We start from the raw sequence: 9,917 nt of genomic DNA on the forward strand, positions 1-9,917 counted from the left end.
ATACATGTTTATAGAGATTGCAACGAATGAGTGTATTTTTCTTTGAAGTGAGAAAAACTGATATATAAAATGTTTAACTGTAATGCAGCAATTTTCATATACTGACATCGTTCCTATTTCTACTCGATTGCTGATGGCACTGAACTTACTGTTTTACAAGTACGTTCTCTAGACTGTTATAATGATGTTGTCCTAATGAGCGAAGCTTCACAGAATATAATATATGTGTGTGTATGACTGTGTGTTGCTTGTAATTTCTTTTAAGTATCAAGAGCATTGCAATGGAACCGTACATATTCAGACAGACTGTCACACATGCACATAGAACATAACACACACACACACACACACGCACACACACACACACACACACACACACACATACACACACACACAAAGGCATTTCCGCGAACACACGTACGAGCACACAAAACCTGTCATGGCAGTGGGAATAGGTCTTCCCTAAGTTGTTGTTTTTTTTTTCTCAAACGCAGTACACTTCTCAATCGCAGCCATTGCTCTGATAAAAAAAAAAATACACTTAGTCCAAGAGCATTAGGTCAAAATAGGCTTAAACCTGGACAGTTCTGGCCTATCTGGTAAAAAGCTGATTTTTTCAGGATAGGTCCAGAAATATGTCTAGAATAACATAATAAAAGTCCTCGTAAATCCTCCTTGAGCGTTTTCCGCAATACAAGATGGCGTCCAAAATGTCCGCCATTTCCTGAAATTCTTATAACTTTTCAACCAGGGAACCCAAATACAAATTTAAATGTCTGAATATATGTTTTGAAGCACGAAGAAGTCAATAAAATGCATACGTTGTATTAAGCGATGTTGACGCACACAAGTACCGTGATCCAAGATGGCGTCCAAAATGGCCGCCATTTCCTGAATATCTTTATTACCTTTCAACCAGGCAACCCAATACAAAATTTAAGTGTCTAAATGTATCATGTTTTGAAACATGAAGAACTCAATAAAATATACTATATTAAGAGATGTTGACTCACACAAGTTTCGTAATCCAAGATGGCGTTCAAAATGGCAGCCATTTCCTGAATACATGTATCTTTATTCCCTTTCAACCAGGCAACCAAATACAAAATTTAAGTGTCTAAATGTTTTATGTTTTGAGACATGAAGAACTCAATAAAACAGGGTCACCTCCCTGATAAAATACATTATTAAGAGATGTTGACGCACACAAGTGCCGTAATCCAAGACGGCGTCCAAAATGACCGCCATTTTCTGAAATTCTTATAACCTTTCAACCAGGTAGCCCAAATACAAAATTTGAATGTCGCCTTCTAGAAGGCTGTCTGTTTAGCAACAAAAGTAATGGTGAAAAAGCATGTTTCTCACGTGACAAGGACAAACTCCTTGATTTTAACATTCAAATACATGTATTTTAATTTATACACTTTACACATGAGAACTATTTTTAAAAGGAAGGTTTTTCAATATTCTTCGGATGAAAAATCACATATTAATCATATACTGTTATGTATTTACATAATTGTGAGATAAAATTGTTATTGCCGGCCATTTTACACGCCATTTTGCATGCTAGGAAAAGTTCGAGCGGTTTCATCGGTACTTGCGTGCTTAAACATCACTTAATACCTATTTTATTGTGTTCTCCATGCTTCAAAACATATTATTTAGACATTTAGATTTTGTATTTAGGAATACCTGGTTGAAAAGTTATACGAATTTCAGGAAATGGCGGCCATTTTGGACGCCATCTTAGATTGCAGAAAACGCTCAAAGAGGATTTATGAGGATTTTTATTATGTTGTTCTAGACACATTCCTGAGCTAACCTGAAAAAAAAAATCAGCTTGTTACCAGCTATGTCCAGGTTAAAACTAATATTCTTGGCCTAGCTTCGGAGTAGAAAAAAAAAGAAAATAAACTTTGGTGCAAATTCACCAAGTTTTAATGAATTTTTTTACTTTTTCATTTTCTTGTTTGGTTTATTTCTACATGTATTTCATGGCCAACAAATCTTGTGTGACGTTTATCTCTCTGCCTCTATGGCTCATTAAACACCAATATAACACAAAATATCAAAATGAAACATCAGCATTGATAAAGATCTATTGTAAAATACATAGCTCTTAGTATGTAGGCCTATGTTATTGAGTTCACAATGTCATGTTATCCATTTCTTATTCATAACAAGAAATGATTATATGAGTCTTCGATGAACGATTATTTTGTGTATATTTCATAAACATATGAGAAAGCTTTATCATGGACTTGGATGCTGTAATTTTTTTAGTGTATTATTAACTGTCGTCCAATGAATGGAGTAACAGTGGAATGAAACAAGTCTGAAAAAAAATCATACATGAAGTCAATAATTATATATATATATATATATATATATATATATATATATATATACATTTTGTATGACCCTATATATTCAAGGAGTACTTTTTACCCATGAAAGAATGAGCTGGTATTTGGTACAACAATTAGACCCCCCCCAAAAAAAAAAAAAAATAAATAAATAAATCAAAAATAAAAAAAAATGAGAACATCATAAGATGCAGCAAAATTATGAAGTAGGACATAGCATATCGAAAGCGCTATGAAAATATTTTGGTTGGATTTCCACAAATTTGCAAAAGAGAAGAAAAAAACAAACAAATCACCAATAGTCATCAAAACGATACATAAGACTCAATATATCTTTAACAAAAAAAGGCAAAAAAAAAGAGACAGTATTTAACAAGGAGCATTACATAGTGCTTGAAAATCAACAAGTTAAGCATTTCTGTTTTATTCGTCTTCTTTAAGCAAAGCTATAGGGGCGCTTTAAGCCAAGACTATCAAGGAATGGTACAAAACTAATCAGCAGATGGCGCTGCAGATCGGTGCAGATGAAAACCAGCAAATAAGCAAAAATGTCTGCTGGTGAATGGTAGTGAATAGACAATAGCGAGAGTTCAAGCAAAAACCATTCTATCAGCCCTCGTCAACAGTCAACAGCGCTTTGCTCTTTTTTCACATCACAGATCATCGCAATGGCTGCCTTCCGTAAACACATTATGACGAAACTACCACAACACAATGACTCGGTGTTTGTTTAACTCTCGCAGAGCCACCATCATAAAGTGCCCCTGACTTTGTATATTAACATTTAGTTAGGAAGTTAGGAAGCTGTAGACACATGGTGGAAATATGACTGTGGTAGCTTTCCTATCGGCACCCCATAAATAGTGATCAGTGATTGAAAAACTTATATCTCTTTAACAGACTAATTCTCGTAAATCACTCAAAAGCAGTGTGTGCGTGTGTTTTTTTTTTGTTCAAACACCATGATCCCCACCATAATCGCCGAAGATGTACCATTTCTCGGTGTTATGGCAATGTAGCTTCTCTTAACTTCAGTCCCTGATTTTTGATTTTTTTTTTTTTTTTTTGGGGGGGTCAATTTGGAACCACGTGAACATGCAGTAAAATGTTGGGCAGGAAAACACAAAATGACATTCGGAGGACTTAAAAGCCTACGTTCATGTCAGGAATGGTGTTGGAAGACTTGATAAAGTTTCTTCCGCATACTCTTTCTAAACAGCAAGCACTGTCGTGTCGGTATGAACTGATATCTTTTTTTTTTTTGTTAAACGCAGCTCTGAGATATAGCAGAGATTAATAAGCACGCACATTCTTCCAACTTAATTTTATATATCCAAACATCAAAGGTGCGACTTCTTTGAACGAGTTTTGAACATGCTCATTCTGTTTCCTTATTGAGGTATAACTGTCTTCGTCAATTCACGAAACTCTTGTTTAAAAAAAAAAGTAGGGAAGAGGTTCTTGCGAAACTGCGGGTCTTTATTACACACACACACACCAAAAAAAAAAAAACACAAACAAACAAACACACAGAGCAGCAATCTATGCATAATTTCTTTAGTTATCGTTTATCAGTCCCCTGATTTGCACAGCCTTGAATTTTGTCTATAAGGGTGCCAAAAGGAACGGATTTTAAAGCTGTTGTATTGATCTGTTCATCATGGCAACTTTGTTTCTCTCTTTTTGTTCGAGTATCACAAGTACAGTTTCTATCGCTTATACTATACCCCTAATACATTATTACAATTGAAAATCTTTTCTATGAACCTTGGTATACGCATAATGTAAAATCAATTTGTTTTCATATAATATCATAGTCAGTCTTAATCACTACGCGCTTTGTTGAATGTAACCTACAAGAGAAGGCTGGATATCTAGCTGATGTGAACTGCTCGGATTCAGTAACGTTTGTCCATGACGTTAAAATCAAGCATCAGATACCTTTTTGATCGTTAATACACGCTAAAACACCACACTATATCTTATTAAGTTTTTGAACTAATTTTCTTTTGTGAATTACCTTTAATCAACCATTAATCACATGCATTGATTCACATCAATAATTATATTAGAAAGAGATCAATAGGCCTTGAATGCTCGCAATCAAAAGTGTATAGGTGTTCCCATGCTGTCATGTCATTTCTGTATTAAAGCGGCCCTGTTTCTGTGATATTAATGTGACTAACAAAAGACATGGCGAGGGAACATGCAAGTTATGCTGAGTCGAGGGGAAGGTGCATTCCAATGTCTTTTGTTAAACATCTCAGTTCTTTAGCAATAATTGACAGATGAGATAATCTAAAGAATGTTGGTTTGGAAAATTTTTTTGTGGGCGTTCCCAAGTAATCTGAAGAAAAATATCAGAAAAAAAATCGTTAAAAATGTATGGAATGTTTCTAGATATTCGTTTCACCGCAAAAGAGGGTATCATAAATCAACACAAATCAACATGCATTTGGTTTTCAGGGCCCCTTTAATGCAGTTACACTGACAATATCGCTTACGAATATTTCATCTGCAGCAGCCTTAACATTTTGAACAAAATTTAGGAAAGAATGCACCAAAACACGCTGCAATGAAACAAAGAAAATGTGCAAACACCAAAGTTAGGAACAGAAACCTTATTTGGACTACTTCGGAACTAAAAGTGATAAAGCTTATTTTCAGTTCGTTCATATGTTTTTTTTTTTTTTATGACCAAAAAGTGTAACGACAACGATATCGGCATGAAGCACAAGATCCGTTCTATCATAACCCCTGTATTACAATTTATGCTGTAGGAGCATTGTACATATGATGAGAATAGTCATCAAACATTCAGGCTTCCAATTTTGGCAAGTGTTTCTGTCAAAATTCGTTATTGCACTGTGTATCGAGCTTATTTCGAGTTTCTAAGATGGAACATCAGCTTCTGGCAAACTCGTCTCATCTGTATACGGGCTTGTCAACCATCAGGCCACTAATATGGATTGTGTCCTGCTCTCTGCAATAAGAAAGTCAACTTCGGAGAGGCTCAACACTGCTCACATTTCTTCCTATCGTGACCTCTCCTTCGCAGCTGATTGGATTATTGTTTGCTGACCACGCCCTCTTTATCGATCGGGACGGCGCTCCACTGTCGACGGCCGATGACACAGGGGTTATGCCCTTTCTCGCGTATAGTCTGCTACTCGCGAGTCGACCGAAAGTTGAGTGCAGCAACCGCGACAATCCCCTGGGGCCGCTGCCGTCCGAGTTCGAAATTTTCTTGGCTTTTCCGGCCAACACGAAGACCATGAGGCACATACCTAGCTCCTGCAGGCGCATGAGAGTTTGGAAGATCCACCAGGGCCAAGGGGCCACTTCCACTAGATTGGAGTAGACGCCAAAGACCCCCGCCGCGCCATACACGTTTGTAACGCAGTTAGAGAAAGCCACTGCACTGCACAGAAGAATGTTCCTGTGAAGACGCATAGCCTTCTTGTCTTGAGAGCCTAAAAGGACACGTATGGGATCAAAATCATAAGCATCACCCATATCGATCATCAAATGCTCCAAGGGTACATATATTGATTTTGCATATTATACGTTATATTGGTATACTGGTGTTGTTGTTTGTTTGTTTGGGGGGTTATTTTTCTTTTTGTTTTTTGCTTTTTTTTTTTTTTTTTTAGTGATCCACGTCTTACAAGCTCGGCTTTTCAGTGAATCACTCTGACAGGTGCAAAGTGTGCATTGCTCTTTTTTTTTTTTTTGGTTGTATCAACATTCGTGCATATACATATTTTTTTTTTAAACTTAATGATTTGACTTTTCAAAATGCTTAACAGTTGAATTGATAAACGTATCACCTTGTATCATGTATTTCTTTCTATTGATGGAAATGAAATATAACTGAATTGAAATTAACTGAAAATAGCATTCGGAATTTTACGTGTACAGCGCAATGGGAAGCAGGTTAACAATGCAGGTGTTAATTTGTGTACACGTGTACACAGACAGACACACACACGACATACGAAAACACATTTATATGTGTGTATATAATTATGTAAACCTATGTATACAAATTAGAATTTATTTATAACAGAAAACGCCATGTTTCCTTCTTTCCCTTCAAAGTTATTTTAATCTCTAGTAGAATGGCGAGTTCAGATGTTCAAAAAATCATAAAATTTGTTTCCATAAACACAATGACCACTGTAGAAAAGTCGAGAATCAAGCGCGTGATAGCGGGCAAAATTTATGGAACTGACTGAATGGCTCGTATCAGACGGGGCAAAATCAAATGTAAAGCATTGAATGAGTGAAAGTTGTGAATTTATATTTTCTAACATCCAACCAAACAAACAAACATATAACGAAGCTTCATCTAGGACCATTCTAACTTTGAAGTTGAAAATTACCTTGCATGTTTTTCTTCTGGGACAAACTGGCCTTGAAGTTCTTCTTGATAAGCTGACTGACTCTGAAATATCCAATGGTTAGAAGACCACTCCACACCACGTAAATAATTTGACACATCAGGAGTAAGCCTTTGAGACTGATGAAGAAGGATACCACAACATCGGTTCCCAACACGACCAGAAAGTGGAGACTACAGAGGCGGGCGACAGCAGAAAACTTTTGGAAGCGGGGAGGTGCCAGTGAAACTTTCGTCGTGTCAATTAAAACGAGTAGAAGAGTAGAAAGCACAGCGGTGAGACATGGAAATCCGACTGACCACATCATTCTGGACAAGAGAGTCGGCGTGTTTTGCCTGGACCCGTATGGATTTACAAAAAGAGATATTGATCTTGTAATTCCGCAAACGAACAGAAGGAAGTTTAATGTTCCTGTCAAAGCTTTGGCACCTACGCGTTGTTTGAGCACAGCTATGACCACATGAGATGCATATGATGCAATTATGATAAACGCAACGCCAATGCCGTATACGTGGATGTCCCAAGCAGGTCCAAGCACTATCGGTGCCAATTCCCAGTTTGGTCCTGGTTCTGGCCAAGGCTCTCCAACAGGCTCGGGTTCTGATTCACCCTCCCCTTCTGCTGTTGGTTCAGGTTCACCCTCCCCTTCTGCTGTTGGTTCAGGTTCAGCCTCCCCTTCTGCTGTTGGTTCAGGTTCACTCTCCCCTTCAGCTGTTGGCTCAGGTTCACTCTCCCCTTCTGCTGTTGGTTCTGGTTCACTCTCCCCTTCTGCTGTTGGTTCAGGTTCACTCTCCCCTTCTGCTGTTGGTTCTGGTTCACTCTCCCCTTCTCCCGTTGGTTCAGATTCACCCTCCCCTTCTGCTGTTGGTTCAGGTTCACCTTCCCCTTCTGCTGTTGGCTCTGGTTCACTCTCCCCTTCTGCTGTTGGTTCAGGTTCATTCTCCCCTTCTGCTATTGGTTCTGGTTCACTCTCCCCTTCTGCCGTTGGTTCAGGTTCACTCTCCCCTTCTGCTGTTGGTTCTGGGTCATTCTCCCCTTCTGCTGTTGGTTCTGGTTCACTCTCCCCTTCTGCCGTTGGTTCAGGTTCACCCTCCCCTTCTGCTGTTGGTTCAGGTTCACTCTCCCCTTCAGCTGTTGGCTCAGGTTCACCCTCCCCTTCTGCTGTTGGTTCAGGTTCATTCTCCCCTTCTGCTGTTGGTTCTGGTTCACTCTCCCCTTCTGCCGTTGGTTCTGGGTCATTCTCCCCTTCTGCCGTTGGTTCTGGTTCACTCTCCCCTTCTGCCGTTGGTTCAGGTTCACCCTCCCCTTCTGCTGTTGGTTCAGGTTCACTCTCCCCTTCAGCTGTTGGTTCAGGTTCACTCTCCCCTTCTGCTGTTGGTTCTGGTTCACTCTCCCCTTCTGCCGTTGGTTCTGGTTCACCCTCCCCTTCTGCTGTTGGTTCTGGTTCACCCTCCTCTTCTGCTGTTGGTTCAGGTTCACTCTCCCCTTCAGCTGTTGGCTCAGGTTCACCCTCCCCTTCTGCTGTTGGTTCTGGTTCACTCTCCCCTTCTGCTGTTGGTTCAGGTTCACTCTCCCCTTCAGCTGTTGGCTCTGGTTCAGTCTCCCCTTCTGCCGTTGGCTCAGGTTCACTCTCCCCTTCCGCCGTTGGTTCAGGTTCACCCTCCCCTTCTGCTGTTGGTTCTGGTTCACTCTCCCCTTCTGCTGTTGGTTCAGGTTCACTCTCCCCTTCTGCTGTTGGTTCAGGTTCACTCTCCCCTTCTGCTGTTGGTTCTGGTTCACTCTCCCCTTCTGCCGTTGGTTCAGTTTCACCCTCCCCTTCTGCTGTTGGTTCTGGTTCACTCTCCCCTCCTGCCGTTGGTTCTGGTTCACTCTCCCCTTCAGCTGTTGGTTCTGGTTCACTCTCCCCTTCTGCTGTTGGTTCAGGTTCACTCTCCCCTTCAGCTGTTGGCTCAGGTTCACTCTCCCCTTCTGCTGTTGGTTCTGGTTCACTCTCCCCTTCTGCTGTTGGTTCAGGTTCACCCTCCCCTTCTGCTGTTGGTTCAGGTTCACTCTCCCCTTCAGCTGTTGGCTCAGGTTCACTCTCCCCTTCTGCTGTTGGTTCTGGTTCACTCTCCCCTTCTGCTATTGGTTCAGGTTCACTCTCCCCTTCTGCTGTTGGTTCTGGTTCACTCTCCCCTTCTGCCGTTGACTCAGGCTCACTCTCCTCTTCTGCTGTTGGCTCTGGTTCAGTCTCCCCTTCTGCCGTTGACTCAGGCTCACTCTCCTCTTCCGCCGTCGGTTCAGGTTCACCCTCCCCTTCTGCTGTTGGTTCAGGTTCACTCTCCCCTTCTGTTGTTTGTTCTGGTTCACTCTCCCCTTCTGCTGTTGGTTCAGGTTCACTCTCCCCTTCTGCTGTTGGTTCTGGTTCACTCTCCCCTTCTGCTGTTGGTTCTGATTCACTCTCCCCTTGTGCTGTTGGTTCAGTTTCACCCTCCCCTTCTGCTGTTGGTTCAGGTTCACCCTTCCCTTCTGTTGTTGGTTCAGGTTCACCCTCCCCTTCTGCTGTTGGTTCAGGTTCACTCTCCCCTTCTGCTGTTGGTACAGGTTCACCCTCCCCTTCTGCTGTTGGTTCAGGTTCACCCTCCCCTTCTGCTGTTGGTTCAGGTTCACCCTCCCCTTCAGCTGTTGGCTCTGGTTCATTCTCCCCTTCTGCTGTTGGTTCTGGTTCACTCTCCCCTTCTCCCGTTGGTTCAGGTTCACCCTCCCCTTCTGCTGTTGGTTCTGGTTCACTCTCCCCTTCTGCTGTTGATTCAGGTTCACTCTTCCCTTCTGCTGTTGGTTTAGGTTCACCCTCCCCTTCTGCTGCTGGTTCTGGTTCACCCTCCCCTTCTGCTGTTGGTTCAGGTTCAGTCTCCCCTTCAGCTGTTGGTTCTGGTTCACTCTCCCCTTCTGCTGTTGGTTCTGGTTCATTCTCCCCTTCTCCCGTTGGTTCAGGTTCACCCTCCCCTTCTGCCGTTGGTTCAGGTTCACTCTCGCCTTCTGCCGTTGGTTCGGGGTCACTCTCCCATTTTGCTGTTGGCTCAGGTTCACTTCCCCCTTCTGCTGTTGGTTGTAGTTCACTCTCCCCTTCAGCCGTTGACGCAGGTACACTTTCCCCTTCTGCTGT

The sequence above is a fragment of the Diadema setosum genome, chromosome 9 (genome assembly GCF_964275005.1).
Source record: "Diadema setosum chromosome 9, eeDiaSeto1, whole genome shotgun sequence".
Classification (NCBI taxonomy): Eukaryota; Metazoa; Echinodermata; class Echinoidea; order Diadematoida; family Diadematidae; genus Diadema; species Diadema setosum.